Source organism: Denticeps clupeoides, unplaced genomic scaffold, assembly GCF_900700375.1.
Source record: "Denticeps clupeoides unplaced genomic scaffold, fDenClu1.1, whole genome shotgun sequence".
NCBI lineage: Eukaryota > Metazoa > Chordata > Actinopteri > Clupeiformes > Denticipitidae > Denticeps > Denticeps clupeoides.
Window position 1 is genome coordinate 774,261 of NW_021629784.1, and position 17,326 is coordinate 791,586.

General features: G+C 44.0%; 1 long non-coding RNA gene across 1 annotated transcript; it reads left to right on the forward strand.

Annotated features, from left to right (window-relative positions):
• The first annotated feature begins 2,102 nt into the window (after window positions 1-2,102).
• On the forward strand, window positions 2,103-15,234 carry LOC114774207 (uncharacterized). Its single transcript, XR_003744753.1, has 4 exons — window positions 2,103-2,166; window positions 3,074-3,201; window positions 3,534-3,564; window positions 15,188-15,234. It is a non-coding gene; the product is annotated as an uncharacterized LOC114774207 (long non-coding RNA).
• Window positions 15,235-17,326: the final 2,092 nt, after the last annotated feature.

The following is a 17,326-nucleotide window of genomic DNA, read 5'->3' on the forward strand; positions in this document are numbered from 1 at the left end:
TGGTAAAGGCACAGGGACTTGAAGGCATGGATGGCATCTGTGGTCACGTGAAAAGGGCATGTAGAAGGCTTGGTGAGAGCAGTAAGTGGGGCTGCGACTGTACTGTAGCCACGGATGAAGCGACGATAGAAATTCGCAAACCCAAGAAAGCATTTCAGCTGTTTCAGCGTCGTGGGTAGGGGCCATGATGCCACTGATTCCAGCTTCTTGGGCTCCATGACCACACCCTGGGGCAAGATGGTAAAACCCAGGTACGTGGTGGATCGCTGGTGGAAGGCGCATTTTTCCAACTTACAACTTACAGTCGGTGGGCAAGCAATCTCTTCAGGACTGCTCTCACATGTTGGATGTGGGATTCCAAGGTGGGTGAGTAGATGAGGACATCATCCAGGTAAGCATACACCCATCATCCCAGCATGTCCTGGAGAGCGTCGTTAATGAACTGCTGAAAGACGGCGGGTGCATTGCACAGTCCAAAGGGCTAATGACTCGAAGTGACCAGTGGGGGGTGATGAATGCTGTCTTCCACTCGTCGCCCTCTCGGATGTCAAGGGTGGTGTTAGTAAGGGGCAATAGTGTTCAATTTTTTATGGTAATTTTGTTGAGGCCACGATAGTCCACACAGTGCCTCAGACACAAACTGCTCCATCCTTGTTGGAAACAAAGAAGAACCATGCCACGGCCAGTGAGGTCGATGGGCAGATGGTGCCGTTCTGAAGCGCCTCGGGCACAAACTGCTCCATGGCCAATTGCTCTGCTTTAGAGAGAGAGTAGAGATGTCCTTTAGGTGGAGTGGATCCCGGTAGCAGGTCCATGGCCATGTCGATGGGGTGGCAGCTGGGCAGCTTTGGACGGGTTGAAGATGGCGGCTAGGTTGTGGTAACGTTATCTAAAACAGGACGGGATGATTCTGGATTCGAGGTGGAAGACGGAGAGGGCTGTGGCAGAAGGCAGTGGCGATGGCAATGCGCTCCCCACTCCAACACCACGCCTGATGAACAGGAGAGATGAGGTTTGTGGAGAGACAGCCAGGGGAACCCGAGGAGGAGTGGTGAGGTGATGATGGTTGTAATCAAAAACTGGATTTTTTTCACCATGGGAGCTGGAGAGCAACCGTGCGGTGAGTGATGGGTCCCGAGGAGTGGAGATGCGAGGGGTTACATGGGGATGTGATGTGCTGTAACGAATGAGTGGTCTATGAAGCTTGCACCTAGAGAGAGCCTTGATGCAAAAGCCTTTTTACTCTCCTTACTAAATATGTGCTGAGGAGCGTTGTTCACGCTTGTGTGTTTGAGTTGTTTATCCTCTCATACTGTTTTATATGCTGAGAGAGAGTTTGTGATGTTTGTGAATCATTTAAGTCTTATGCTAATTTCCGCCTGTTATGAGCACTAAGCTAACAAGGTTCAGTAATCTTTCTTGTGTTTTTGCTGCCTATATTTATATTCTGGGTACTATTTTCTAGTGCTGGTCAGCTGCTTATGTATGACTGTATTGTCTGATGCATTTTAGGTTACTGTAATCAGTGTTATTAATCAGTGTTGTGTTTCATATCAGTTGCATGTGTGCTAATGTATATTTTTCTCTGTTTACTGCAGACCACACACACACACACACACACACACACACACACACACACACACACACACACACATTCCCTTTTCCACACAAATTAGTTAATAAATAACATAACGGATATGCTGGCATCCAGGCTCTTGATTCATTGACCAGAATCATATTGTCGCTTCACCAGTGTAACCCGTCGTGGGACTGGTACATTCTACATGACATGCTGAGTCAAAGTGATTGCTGATTTTGGAGTTGAATTTCTGACCTTGAATTTATTTGGAGTTGAATTTGAGCACGCATGAATAATATTGTTTTGAATTTATAGTTCTAACTACAGCGTCTACAGATTTACTTTTCATACTCTAAACGCTGCCTTTGTATTACAGGTGTAATTGAAATGAGTCTAAATTTTTTCTTCACCCTCTCCATTTACAGCAAATTTTATTAACGTCCGTCCTGGCAAAGAGGTTTCACTTTTGTTTGCATTTGAATAACCTGCCCTGCCGGTCACACAACACATCAGGTACCTGGTTAGCGAGTGACAGCAGATTACCAGTCAGATTTGAAGTTGCCGTTTCTGGTGTCTTGCTTCAGGAGGTTTGTATTCTTTACATATATATTTATAATGAGCTGTACGTATTTTATGGACAATTACCCATCTAGTGCTGTTCAGCTGTTTGTGTCCTAAAAAACTTAACCCTGGTTTGTCAACTTAAATACAGATATAAATAAATACAGATATAAATGCAAATGCCACAACAGAGTAATCGTTTAGTCAGTTTGCCTGCGTTCATCCCTGTCTAGACAGCCTGTCTAAAACATCCGGAATTAAATCACAAATAATGGTGATAACTAGTCAGTATTACTCTCATAAAAAAGCCATCTTGATCAGTACTAAGTATCATTTTCAGCCGAATTTAGTATTGATCAATACATTACACGGTTTAATGGTAGAAGAGGGAAGTGGTATTTTGTTCTCTGTCTTGCTCTTTCTTCAAACTGGGTGTGCCACAACTGTAAATGTATGTTTATGGCTGCTTCTTTGAAACATCATACATTTTTATCCAACTTTATATTTTTGAGAATTTCATATGTTCATATATATGTTGAGAATTTCAGAATACATATAAAAATCTTAAATGGACGAAGTACACAAACCATGTACTTGAGTTAAAGTAAACTTGAGTTGCCCAAAGTAAAAAATTCAATACTCCATTTTCTGAAATTCAGTCCTCCAGTTCCCATTTCTCCAATATTGAGAAATGATGCAGAGTTTTTAATGGAGTAATGGACCTTTTGTTTTTCATCTGCTATTGTATTAAGAAACCGGATGATCAATATATCGTTTAACAGCTCGAATCGTATAATTTAAGCTACGTTTAATAGATTATTTTAAAACCTGTTTAATGCAGCACATGTAAAATACAGTACAGGCCAAAAGTTTGGAATCACCTTTTCATTCAATGTGTTTTCTTTTTATTTTCATGACCACTTACATTGGTAGATTCTCACTGAAGGCATCAAAACTATGAATGAACACGTGTGGAGTTATGTACTTACTTACCTTGCCTGTTTTTCCTGTCCTTCCTCCCTGCCTTCCCGATACTCGTCCAGTCTCTGATCTTACTTGAGGTACCTCTCGCAGTCCCCTCCTAAACTGCTGAACTATATTTTATATTGTTGTTGATTTATAATGTTGTATTTGAGTGACACCATTGACCAGAATCAAATTTCTTAGTATGTATACTCATACTTAGTATTTCTACTAAAAGAAGTGAAACACATGTATACACACATTTGCAATTAGGAATGGGAATTGAAAAGAAATTTCAATGCCTTTATCAATTCTTCTTATCAGATTATAAAACCTGGTTAACTACATATTTACATATTTAAAATGCCGTTTTATAAGCTTCCTTTACTTGGTAACAACGAACACTGTCTTCTTTTTTTTCTCGTTCCAGCAAAACAGCTTCAGCTTTCTCCAGACATAAGGTAGTGTTCTGCAACTATAATAAATTGTTTTCATTATACATTTACATTGGATCACAGATTAAGAGGAAAAAATAAAATGCCAGTCCCTCAGATATTTCCATTTATAGATCAGTCTCTCTCAGTCTTTCTCTCTAAAAGCATCTGTAATTAGATTTCTCACTACCTTATCCAGAACAACAATTAAATTTTGTATAGCCCAAGCAAAATCACAAGCAGTATGTCTCAATGGACTTTGCAGCCACTACAGATGACACCCATCATCAGAGGTGAAAATAGTACAGAAAACATGTAATTAAGTAAAAGTATCTTCACTTTGCTTAACTTCTACCTAAGTTAATGTAAAAGCACCAATCTATAAATCTACTCAATTAAAAGTAAAAATTACTTTCAATTACTTCATAAATCATAAATCCAATACAGTACTAGACATTTTTCATTCAACTTTTGTATAATGTGCAAACTATGTTCAGACCACCCCATAAAACAAAAAATAGAATAGAAAATAAATCCAAAGTATTAAACTGTAAAATTTTGTTCAGTTTGAGCAATGTAATGAAAAGAATACACAAAAAGCATATACAGTGCATCCGGAAAGTGTTGTTGCAACCTTCTTTTTATGTTTTGTTATGTTGCAACCTTTTTTCCTCCTCAGAACTCTATACATATAACACCCCAAATTTATTAATAGTTTAAAAAAATGAGAAAGCACAACTGAGAAAGTATTCACTTTGCCATGAAGCTCAAAATTGAGCTCAGGTGCCTCCTGTTCCCCCTGATCATACTTGAGATGTGTCACATGATTCCATCCACGTGACTGGAAGCAACACGGAAACGAGGTAACGTGACTCCTATAAATTGGCAAGATGGCCACTGCCAGACGCTCAGTCATTGATTGACATACGTCAACGAGAATCAGCTCCAATCCTTCTTCGAAAAGCAAGACCGTTCCTGACCTTATCTTATCCTCTCTCCTGAACCTCCTTCCTCTTGTCCTGTCCCGTCCTAAATTGTACTGTAACTTCCGTGTGGTGTTGCGGCTTACGCCGGTTCACGTTCGCATAGTCGGAGGGAACTTACCTGCCTCTTGCGTCTCAACGCACCAAGGTTCCTCGTCTCTTCCTACACGTGCTCACGTTCTGGTTCCGTGGACGGTGACAGAACGACTGAGACCACTGTGAATCTCTTATGTGATCGGGTAGCGCGCCAGGAGAACCTCATCGAATGTCTGTCGCAGGAGGTTCGGCAACTGCAGCTCCCACTCCAATAGTGCATTGGACCCTTCGACCCCCGTTCTCACCCCCTCGAACCACCGTTACTCCTCCAGACATTCGGGGGGAACCCATGCAGCTTGGACGGGCAGCCCTCACAAATAAGGAGTAACAGCGGCGTTTTCGGGAGGGCTTGAGTGCATACTGTGCTTCCCCCTCACACAACCGCTTAACCTGCCCTATTCATCCGGGAAACGGGCCACCCAGCTAATCAGAGCGGCACGATCAACTGGCCCACTTCTTCCTCCTTTTCTGACGCCAACCTCACGACTCACTCTCCCAGCCATCCTGGAATGGACTCAGCACCTTCTCTACACCACTGTCTCTGTGGATTTCGGGGCAGCTGGAAACTTCATAGACCACTCATTCGTTAGAGCATCACCCCCACTGGTCACTTTGAGTCATTAATTATCCCATTTGGACTGTGCAATGCACCCGCCATCTTTCAGCACTTCTTTTTGCCCACCGACTGTACTGTAAGTTGGAAAAATGCGCCTTCCACCAGCGCTCCACCACGTTCCATCTCGCCCCAGGGTGTGGCCATGGAGCCCAAGAAGCAGTGGCATCATGGCCCCTACCCACAACACTGAAACAGCTGCAACGGTTTCTTGGGTTTGCGAATTTCTGGCGACCACTTCTCACCCAGCCTTCTACACACCCTTTTCATGTCTGACCTTATCTTATCCTCTCTCCTGAACTCCTTCCTTTCTCTCCCCCTCCCCCGTACTAAAGTGTATTATAACGCGAACGACAACATCTGTGTGGTGTTGCGTCTTACGCCGGTTCGCCTTCGCATAATAAGTCGGAAGGAACTTACCTACCTCCTTGTGTCCCACTGCACCAGGGTTCTTCATCTCCAAATTGTTTTGTTGAAAACATGCTCGGTGCAGCAAGAGGAACAAGAGGAATAAATATATACAATAAGAATTGAAGAATAAATCATAGTAGAATAATGATTATGCAAAGTGATATTGTGTTTATTTAATGAATAAAGAGAAAGTAGCAGCGTGTGATGGGGGAATTAAACAAACATTCAAAAACAAACAGGTGAGTAATATTGCACAATCTGAGTGAGAACAAAAACAACATTGGTATTAACCCTGAGAAAATCCCCTACAGAGCAAGGAAGAGTTGTACAGTCTAATAGCTCCAGATAGGAAGGATTTCCTGTGGTGGCCAGTTCTGCATTAAGAGGCTATGAGTCTTTTGCTGCATTTGCTCTGTTGGGCCATCATGGAGGCATGCATGGGGTGAGAAGGGTTGTCCATGATACATAGAAGCTTTTTTAGCATTCTCCTCTCAGACACCTCCGTCAGGGTCTCCAATCTGACACCCAGGACAGAACCAGCCTTTTTAGTCTGCTTGTTCAGTCTATTTGCTTCAGCTGTCTTCACCCCACTGCCCCAGCACACAGAACACAACACTATACCACAGAATAATGTCAGATAAGATGTCAGAGCACAAACCAAGCAAGAAGTCAAAGGAATTGTCTGTAGACCTCCGACATAGGACTGTCTCAAGGCACAAATCATAATTGTTTGGATCAACAAAGTTTTCGGAAGATTCTATTACAAGTAGCAGAATAATGTGAAGAATTCCCAGATACCTTTTCATTGCTTGTTTTGCGTTTTGCCCAGATAAAATACTGCTATTTCCTGATTGGCTGTTGTGTAGACCTTTTCATTTTTTGATTGGCTGGTAATTGACGGGATCTAGGACCCAAAAAAAACAACTTAATAATTACAAATTACTCACAAAAACTACTCCATTGCAGTAACATGAGTAAATGTAATTCGTTACTTTCCACAACTGCCCATCATACTTAAACCCTCTATAGACACAAGGATCAACTTCCTAGAAGACTCAAATCGAGAAAAAAAGTAAGAAACCTACAGAAGGAGTAATTCAGAGAAAGACCACCTTCCAGAGTAGCAAGAATGTTCAATGGGCATCACAGCAGTGCTATTATGATTGTCCATGCTGATGATGCATGAGGTAGTCTGGGTGCTTCATTCAGGGCCTCAGAGGGAACAAACAGAAGTAGTGGCAGACAGTAGCATTGTACAACTGATACAGAAATATGCAGTTATGGTGGTACACTAATGTAATAGTGCCCTGGTACCCTAGTTAGGATAGCCTAACTGTGAATTGAACTTTACTTTACTTTACTTAGCAGACACTTTTATCCAAAGCGACTTATAAGTGGAAGACACCAGCAATTCTCACCAGCAATTGAACACTGTCTATGCTTGACAAAGTGAATTTGTTTTAAAGTACACTTGATAATTGATCCTGTGTCTGTGATTTTAACTTCAGTATCATTAACAGCATTAACAGAAGGCCAGAGACAACATATGCATTTTCAGTTTAGATTTAAACACCAAGACTGTGTCTGGAACCCAAACACTGACTGGCAGTGTTTGTTTAATAAAATTTACAATTTAATTGTTGCCAGGTTGTTACTAAGGTCTTCTAAATGTTTTTTACTTGCCAATGCTTGCATATGTAGCATGCAATGGAAAATCATACATCATTCAGGCTGTTTTTTCTGTGGCCCTGTCAGTACAAGTGACCAGCTTTTCATAAGGCAGATTGTTGGATGAGAGATGAGTCCACAGCCTAGCAGTGAAGGAAGCAGCCCCGTTATCAGTGGGTTGCCGGTTCAAATCCCGATCTGCAAAGGTACCACTGCGGTGCCACTGAGCAAAGTACCGACCCCACACACTGCTCCCCGGGCGTCTGTCATGGCTGCAGAGGACACATTTTGTTGTGTCATCGTGTGCTGTGCTGCAGTGTATCACAATGACAATCAATTCATTTGATCAGTTTTGTCTTTCACAGTGTTGTATTAGCAAGATGCGGTCCTCCACAGTTTTCAGGCAGGCTATATTGTGTGGCTTTTTAAGTCAGGAAACCTCACTGACAGGAAACTAGGAACTGTAACTATCAAATATTTTTGGAATCAAGTACTTTTTTCATTGATTATTCGAGTAATCAGATAAAGTATACTTTTGTGTTTTTAAACAACTCTTTCAATAGTGTGTAACGCAACATGAAAATCCTCTTAAAATGAGCAAGCAATTGGCTGTTATTCCTCACAAGCTTTTTATTCAAACTCAATACATTTATTAGATCAAAGCTTAAAACCTTTGGGTTACTGACTCCAGAACTAAAGGAAAAAGGAGTGTACCCCCTGCTATAGCCCATCTGAGAATAAAGAGAAATAAAGTATAAAGATACAAAACAGTAAAAAGAAAATATAAATAAACAATTAAAGTATTACTAATAATCCACCTTAAACAATACAGTTCAGTTTCCAGTTGTATCCAGATGAGGTAGGTAGGTAGAATGTTGTGTGCAATGTTATGTGCAAAATAGAGAAAGAGAAAGAGAGAGAGATAGAGAGAGAATTTGTCTTAGTGCATGTGTGTGCAATGCATGTGCAAGCCTGTGCCGCTGTGATGTACTGTGGGGAAAAACATTGATGTGCAACAAATGCTAAACTCGCCCAAAAGTAAATCTATATGCTAATGAATGTAGATTTGTCCATTTGTTGCATTTACTATTACAACCTTATGTATGGGGAAGGCGTGTTTTGAGGTGTAACCTATCTGTGTGTGTGTGTGTGTGTGTGTGTGTGTGGCGCTCAGGAGCGAGAGATGAAGTACATGAGTGAGATCTTGGTGTATTTGCTCTTTTGCTATATGCCTCATCACTATCGACTCATAACACAAATAATTACAAATAATATACATTCTAAGAAGCGCTGTTAGTTAGCAATCATAAAAATATGATACCTTGTAGACGTTCCGAGTCCGCTTGGAGAAGTGTGGTTTACGTGAGGATTTGGTTAAGGTGCTGTAGTTTTGACAAAGTACTTTTATGGTAAGCCAGGTCCGGTTTACAGTGTATACACTGCACTACGTTGTCCACACCGCACACCGCTATCTTTATTTTCCACCAATAAATCGCGCCTCTTTAAATCTGTGAAAACAGTCCGTGTAGAACATTGATACCGGTAATGCGTAGCTCCGCGGGAGCGATACGATAATAGATGGACTTTGTGACAAATTAAAAGAAGCCTCGAGGCAAAGAATTTTCCTCGAACATTCTTTTGTAATAGAATCATTCGAGTTATTATAATAATCATTTCAGCCCTACAGGAAGACAATCTGGAACTGTCAATCCGCTGTAAAAAAAAAGCTGACTATCTCTGGTCTCACCACTCTCCACTCCCTAAACTTCCTGGCACTAACAGAGACCTGGATATCCCCACATAACACTGCTACACCTGCTGCCCTCTCTTCTGCCTACACATTCTCCCACACTCCTAGAAAAACTGGGAGAGGAGGGGGTACTGGCCTTTTAATATCAAGAAATTGGTCCTTCACACCAATGCCTCTCACACACCTTAACATTTCTTCTTTCGAATTCCATGCACTCTTAGTTTCTTCTCGTGTGAACATCCTTCTCATAGTCTTATATCGCCCTCCAGGGCCACTTGGGTCCTTTATAGATGAATTGGACACTCTCCTCAGCATTTTCTCCTTAGAAACCCCCCTCTCCTTGGTGACTTCAACCTTCCATCAGCCCAGCTCCAATCATCATGTCTTCTTCCCCTTCTCCACTCTTTTTCCTTGACCAACAGCAACATCTTTCCCACACACAAAGGAGGGAATGTCCTGGAGCTGGTCTTCAGTCGTCCTTCTCCAACTTCTGACCTTTCTTCCACTCCCCTTCACATCTCTGACCACCACTTCCTGACCTTCACACTCACTGTACCTACAGGATCCACAACTGTCCCCCATCCATCCTTCATTCGACACAGTGTTATGTTGTCTCACCTTCATCTGTATCTTCCTACATTCTTCCACATCTCCCAACCTATGATTCATTCTTCTCCTTACCACTAGAGACAGCTACTAACTCTCTCCTCACCTCACTTTCCCTTTCCATGGATCAACTCTGTCCTCTATCAACTAAACCCAAAAGGACTTCTCCCCCAGCGCCCTTGCTCTCCGATACATTGCGCAGCAATCGAAGAGTACTTCGAGCAGTGGAGAGAAAATACAAGAAATCTCAACTTGACTCAGACCTACAGTATTATCAGAATCTTCTGCGCAAATTTTCCACTAACTTTTTGCTGCTAAAACTGCTTTCTACAAAGCAAAACTACAAGCCTCTGCCCACAACCCTCAAAAACTCCAACATCTTCTTATCCCTACTCAATCCTCCGACTCCCCCTGCCCCATCTTCCCTAACAGCTGATGATTTTGCCAACTTCTTCACAGGGAAGATTGAAAAAATCTGTTAGACATTTGCCACCACAAATCCTACTCTACCCTCTGAAAACTCTACAACTACTCTCAATCAATTTTCTAAGGTCACATCTGATGAAATCATTCAGATTATAGGTACAGGCAACCCAACCACCTGTCCACTAGATCCAGTCCCTTCTGCAATGTTTCAAACCCTCTCCCCTTACCTTATCCCTTTCATTTCTTATATCATAAACAGCTCAATCTCATCTGGCTATGTACCATCTGCCTTTAAAACAGCCAGGGTTCTTCCAATTCTAAAGAAGCCCCACTGCTGATCCTACAGACATCAACAATTACAGACCAGTTTCCCTCCTCTCATTTCTATCCAAAATCCTTGAGCGGTGTGTCTACAACCAGCTATCACTCCATCTATCACAGAACAACCTCCTGGATCCTAACCAGTCTGGCTTCAGAACAGCTCATTCCACTGAGACTGCCCTTCTGGCAGTTACCGAGCAGCTACATGCAGCCAGATTGGCAAAACTGTCATCTGTGCTTATTCTCCTCGACCTATCTGCAGCATTTGACACCGTTAACCACAAGACTCTCTTGTCAATCCTGAAGAGGCTTGGAATTCAGGGCTCATTATGGCAGTGGTTTGCTTCCTACCTTGATGAGCGATCTTACCAAGTGACTTGGAAAGGATCCACCTCTACCTCACATAGACTCTCCACTGGTGTCCCTCAAGGCTCGATGCTAGGTCCTCTCCTTTTCTCCCTCTACACGAGATCACTTGGTGAGGTCATTTCCTCACATGGTTTATCCTACCACTGCTATGCTGACGACACACAACTCCTCTTCTCCTTTCCTCCCTCTGATCTACATGCTGCTTCCAAAATCTCTGCATGTCTAACCGACATCTCGTCTTGGATGGCAGCCCATCACCTCCAACTCAATCCCACCAAAACTGAACTAATATTCATTCCAGCAGATTCTTCACCACATCAGGATCTTGCTATTTACCTAGACAACTCGCAGCTCTCTCCTTCTGCAACAGCCTGCAACCTTGGCGTAACAATAGACAACCAACTCTCCTTCTCGACTCACATCAGCAATCTTTCCCGCTCATGTAGATTCCTTCTCTACAATATCAGATGAATCCACCCTTATCTGTCAACCCAGGCCACCCAACTACTGGTTCAGTCCTTAGTAACCTCACGACTGGACTACTGCAACTCCCTTCTAGCTGGTCTACCACTATGTACCATCCAACCTCTACAACTCATACAAAATGCAGCAGCACGACTGATCTTCAACCTTCCCAAGTTCTCCCACACCACCCCTCTGCTACGTTCCCTCCACTGGCTTCCAGTAGCTGCACGCATCAGGTTCAAAATACTGATGCTGGCCTACAAAGCCAAACATGGAGTAGCACCATCCTACCTCACAGCCCTTATTACACCTCGCACTGCACCTCGTATACTCCGAACCTCCAGTACTGCTCGCCTGGTCCCTCCATCTCTGAAGGTAAAAGGAAAACATTCATCTAGACTCTTCTCCGTCTTGGCCCCTCTGTGGTGGAATGAACTTCCCCTCGAGGTCAGAACAGCTCAGTCACTGAGCACCTTTAAACGACAGCTCAAGACCTTCCTCTTTAAAGAATATTTAGATTAACTTGTAACTTTTCTTATTGTCGAACTTGTGTACAGAATCTACAACAGAGTGATACAAAGATTGTATTCATAGTTGGGGTCCTAGTGAACCAGAATTGATCTTCATCAATGGTAACTTGAAAGCACCAAATGCCGTAAATGTAAATTAATTACCCAAGTCTAACCAAGCTCAACCAGAGCTAATAAACCTTAATGAATTCAAACGTGGAGCAAAAATATGTTTTAATTCGTATTATATAGAGTTTTGGTTATTCTATTGTGTATGTTATTGGGATTTTATAAATTTTATGTTTATCAGCACTTACACCTGAAAGACAAAGGCCACTGGAATTGAGGGGTGAAATGTTGTCAATCATAATCCTCTGCAGTCTTCTATAGTCAGATTTGGTAGCTGAGCCAAACCAGACAGTTATGGCTTTAGAAGGCTGCAGAGGATAGTCAGGACTGCTGAGAGAATCATTGGAATATCCCTCCCCACTCTCCAAAACCTGTACTTATCCAGAGTGAGCAAAAGGATCAAGGATCCATAACAAGTCCAGTTGCCAGTGAAATAACCGTTTTTGAGAACCATGACCTGGACGACTGAGAACCTTCACAGGTAATCACAATAGTATAGAGACTCTGAGGTTTCACAGGCAATTCAATGGGAACATCTCCCTTCGGCTGCTCCTGTTAGGTGTTGCTGGTCGGGCTGTCCACACAAAGATCTGCAAAGTTTTACAACTGATGCCCTTCCTGACAACCCTCTCCATTTACCTGGACTTGAGACAGACACCAAGAAACTAACCCTCACGTACATTTCCAGTCGCTGGGTTGCAGCCCCGCCTATATGTAATTTTGCATAATTGCTGAGCCACCTAAGCTGCTGGGTTCAATATACAATTTAAAATATTGAAAAACAAAGAGTTACAAAAGAGAGGTTGGGTGTACACGTTCACTGGTTAAATCATAAAAACCAGACAATAAGACAATCAAAATAAAAATAATCCATGCAAAATAATCTGTTAGTTGTTTCCACTTAAAACACATGCAATTTAATGGTACAATCAGGTGACAATTCAACTTTCCTTATAGTCATCTGTTAGGGATTACTGGTGCTTCGGCCAGGAACTAAACTAAAATCCTAAAATATCAGAATAAATAACCAATAAAATAATATAAAACCAAGATAAAGTCTAGAACATAGTAAAATAATTGTCACATCGGTGAGCTGATGAGGTAAGTAAGCGCAGAGGCGGGACATAATATAAACAAGGACAGGAATGGGGGTGGAGCATTGACCACGTCTTCCATCTTCTCACTCGCTCGCAGGGCTTGCTGCCATGGCAGGCCAGCCGCTTGCACCTGGGGGGACTGAAAGAGCTCAGATCCGTATTCATCGTACAATTCAGTAAAACAATGACAAATCACATTCATGCCCAACACCCCAGGGACAGCGGTTTTCTGCTCTAACACTTTGCCGATGGGATCCTTAACTATTAGGATCCACCACTTGGGTACCTTCTCAAAAACCATTCCATATATTTCAAGGTACTCTAAATACTCGAGGGCCATTGGCAGCTGTGAGACCTAACCAATTACAGGCCTTCAACGCTCTTGTTTCTCTGTTAGCAAAATGTGAAAAGAAAAAACTGTATCATGGTGGTTACCTTTGACCCTCCCCTTTTCCAATGTGTGGCTCAATTCACTGGAGGGTTCTATTTTGAATTGCATTACTGTGTATGTCGTGGATGCTCCAACTTTGTCCACCCCAGACACAGGCAACACGCAAAGTACAATTCAAGCCAGTAACACTATTTATTGTTTAGGTCAAGCAGATATAACACCTGTTGGGGGGCGTATCAGAATAAAACACTGCCCGGAGCTGGTACACATCACCAATACTGGCGCTTTGATGCCACCCTCCCCGATACACACACCGCAAATCGGGACGAAGCACATCTACAAACCCACAATTAATCAAAATAGGAAATCGCACCAAACACACATTACGAACCACAGTAAAGTACCACAAATTCACTCTTAAAGGGTTGGGTGGGTAAAATAAATCAGTATAGTAAACGAACCAGGCTGGTTACCTGAACCCCCCATTCACACAACAATCCTGAATATTCAGTAAAGATATACCTATATAAAAATACCTATTTAATAAGAGAAAGATCCTAAAACAGTCAGTACTGGTCGGCTTCCCGACCATGTTTCGGGTCCGCAGACAATCGCGCGCAAACCGGAAATTACAGCTTCGACGTAACTTCAGGGATACTTAGCTTGCGTTGTTGTCGATGGCTGCCCCGCCCTCTACTACTCCGCTGGTCACGGTACATTTTGATGTTGTTTTTTTTTTTTTTTTTCACAGTTCCATATGATTGATGCTTGCCACCTCCTGTGTTGTCTTGTTATGCATTAGGGGTGTTATAATAAATCAATATATCACAACATTTTAATTGATGATATTGTATTTGATATTGTATACAGGGACATCAAATATTGATATTTTTGTATACAAATGTACACAACCGGGTGGTTCTGTCAAGGATTTGTCAAGGAGGTTGGCAGAGATGAGAATTAGTGTGTGACTACAACCCCCACTCCTGTAGTTGGCACTGTAAAGCTGGGTACTTGGAATTACTGCTTGTCATTTCAGGCAGAGTGAAATAGCAAAATATGATAGACTGATCACAGCATCTTGTATCTGCGCTCTGTTTTTACATTTTAATGCTGTACATATTGTAATATTCTACATATCGCAATATGTAAAGTATGTATCATGATACGTATCATATTGTGAGATCCTTGCCAATACACAACCCTATCATGCACTTTTGTGGTAAATGCATGTAATATAAATTTAATATCGGAAATTTAATTACATAATATCCCACTAGTTTTACGCAAACACAATCCACAACAGCAGATCTGCTTTCTGTATTTACTTTCATTGTTCCCGCGGTGATACATCTGACCAACCAGCAGAGAGAAAGTTCTTACGTGATTTGAAGGACTCATTTTGGTTTACTTTTTTTTTTTTTTTTTTTTTTTTACTTTTTGGTTTATTTTTCTCTGTGTCAAGATAAAATTATTTTTGCTACAATTTCACCGACTGATTCATAATACATAATACGTGAGTGTAAGATCATTTAGTGATGTCCACATCTCTCGCAAAAAAGAAGCTAATAAATGTAATAGTTTTATACTTTTTCAAATGAATACGCTAGATGTGAGAAGATGCATGTTTCCTTCTTAAATGCAATATTGGCAAGCATCTAGTGATTACATTTGTAATGAACCAAATCGCTTCTCAAATTTGTTTTTTTCTGTGCATGGATATATACACTAAACATTGCATTTAATACAGCCATCTATGTATGTTTCAAAATTCATCAATAAACGACACCACTCACAAATATATTTCTTGATTCAGCAACTGTAACGCGAACCGGGACCAGAACGAGAGAGACGTGTAGGAGGAAACGAGAGACCTCGGTGCGGCGGGACGCAGGGAGGCAGGTAAGTTCCTCCGCGTTAATCTGCGAACGTGGACGGCGCGAGCCGCAACACCACACTGATGTTGTCGTTCGCGTATTAAGACACAAGACAGGGCAGGACAGGGTGACAGGAAGGAGTTCGTGGATCAGGAGAACAGAGAGGACAGGTACGGTCTTACTGGGTTGAAGGTTTTCGGGGCCGAGTCGAATGACGTGCGTAATTCAATGACTGAGCAATTGGCAGCTGCTCTCCAGCCTAATATATAGGAGTCACGTTACCTCGTTTCCGTGTTACTCCCATTTCCGTGTTACTTCCATCATGTGACAGTACCCCCCCCCTCCAGGGCCGACCCCCGACGGCCCCGGAGCGGCGGCAGTACGCTGCCGGTACTCAGCCACCAGAGAAGGGTCCAGGATGAAACGACTCGGGATCCAAGACCGTTCTTCTGGTCCATAGCCGGTCCAATGCACCAGGTACTGGACCCCCCGACCTCTGCGGCGAGAGGCAATAATGCAGCCACAGTGTAGGCGGGTCCCCCGTCGACGATGCGTGGCGGTGGCGGATCCGGAGCAGGAGGATGAAGCGAGGATCGGACAAAGGGTTTGAGTTTGCTGACATGGAAGACTGGATGGACACGGATGGCAGGAGGGAGTTGGAGACGATATGTGAGGGGGTTGATCCGACTGAGGATCCGGAATGGTCCGATGTATCGAGGGGACAGTTTGTGTGACTCAGTCCTGAGACGTAGGTCTTTGGTGGACAGCCACACCCTCTGTCCCACCCGGAAGTGCAGTCGACGAGGGTGCCGGCGATCGTGCTGGGTGGACATCCTTCGGGAGGCGATGAGGAGGGCCGACCGCGCAGATTTCCAGGCCTTTCGGCAACCGCGGATCATCTGACGGTGCGTGGTGCGTGAAGATGGGGGGCTGATATCCATGGCAGATCTCAAAGGGACTATGGCCGGTGGCGGAGGAGACTTGCAGGTTGTGGGCCAGCTCCGCCCACAGGAGAAACCCAGGCCAGGTGCGTTGGTGTTCTGACGCAAAGCACCGCAGGTATCGTCCCAGCTGTTGGTTGGCCCTCTCCACCTGAGCGTTGGTCTGGGGATGGTAGCCAGAGGAGAGGCTGCAGGTCGATCCAATAAGGCGACAGAACGCCTTCCACACAGCTGAGACGAATTGGGGTCCCCGATCAGAGACGATGTCCTGGGGGAACCCATGGAGGCGGACCACGTGTTGAAGCACGAGGTCAGCGGTTGTGGCAGAGGACGGTAGGCCGGGCAGGGCGACCAAGTGGACCGCTTTGGAGAAACGATCCACTATGGTCAGGATGGTGGTCATACTACTAGCTTCAGGGAGGCCGGTGATGAAGTCCAAGGCGAGGTGGGTCCAGGGGCGATGAGGAATGGGAAGGGGACGCAGGGGCCCAGCAGCCGGAGTGTTGGGAGTCTTAGCCCGGGCACAGACGTCACAGGCATCCACGTAGGCCTGTACGTCCCGCCGTACTGAAGGCTACCAGAATGCTCGGCGAATGAAGGAGAGGGTCCGTTGGCGTCCTGGATGGCCTGAGAGGACGGAGGAATGGCCCCAATGCAGTACATCGGGCCGGCAGGTATTTGGGACGTACAGGCACGGGGTACAGGTGGGGTGTTGTCTGGGCCAGGGTCGGATGCCTGGGCCACCCGGACCTTCGTCTCGAGGGAACACCGGAGAGGGCCTAGGATGCGATGAGGAGGAAGAACGGGTTCGGGGTCAGAGGATGGTGAGTCTGGGGCGTGTTGACGGGAAAGAGCATCGGCTTTTTGATTTTTGGACCCGGGACGGTAGGAGAGTTGAAAGTTGAATTGCTCGAAAAATAATGCCCACCTCGCCTGGCGGGGATTCAGTTGTTTGGTAGCTTTGATTGATATGAGGTTTTGGTGATCGGTCCAGACCAGAAAGGGGGTGTCACTGCCTTGTAGCCAGTGCCGCCACTCCTCGAGGGCCCACCTGACTGCCAGCAGCTCACGGTCCCCCACCCCGTATCGCCGCTGTGCAGGGGTGAACTTCCGCGAGAAGAAGCAACACGGGTGCAA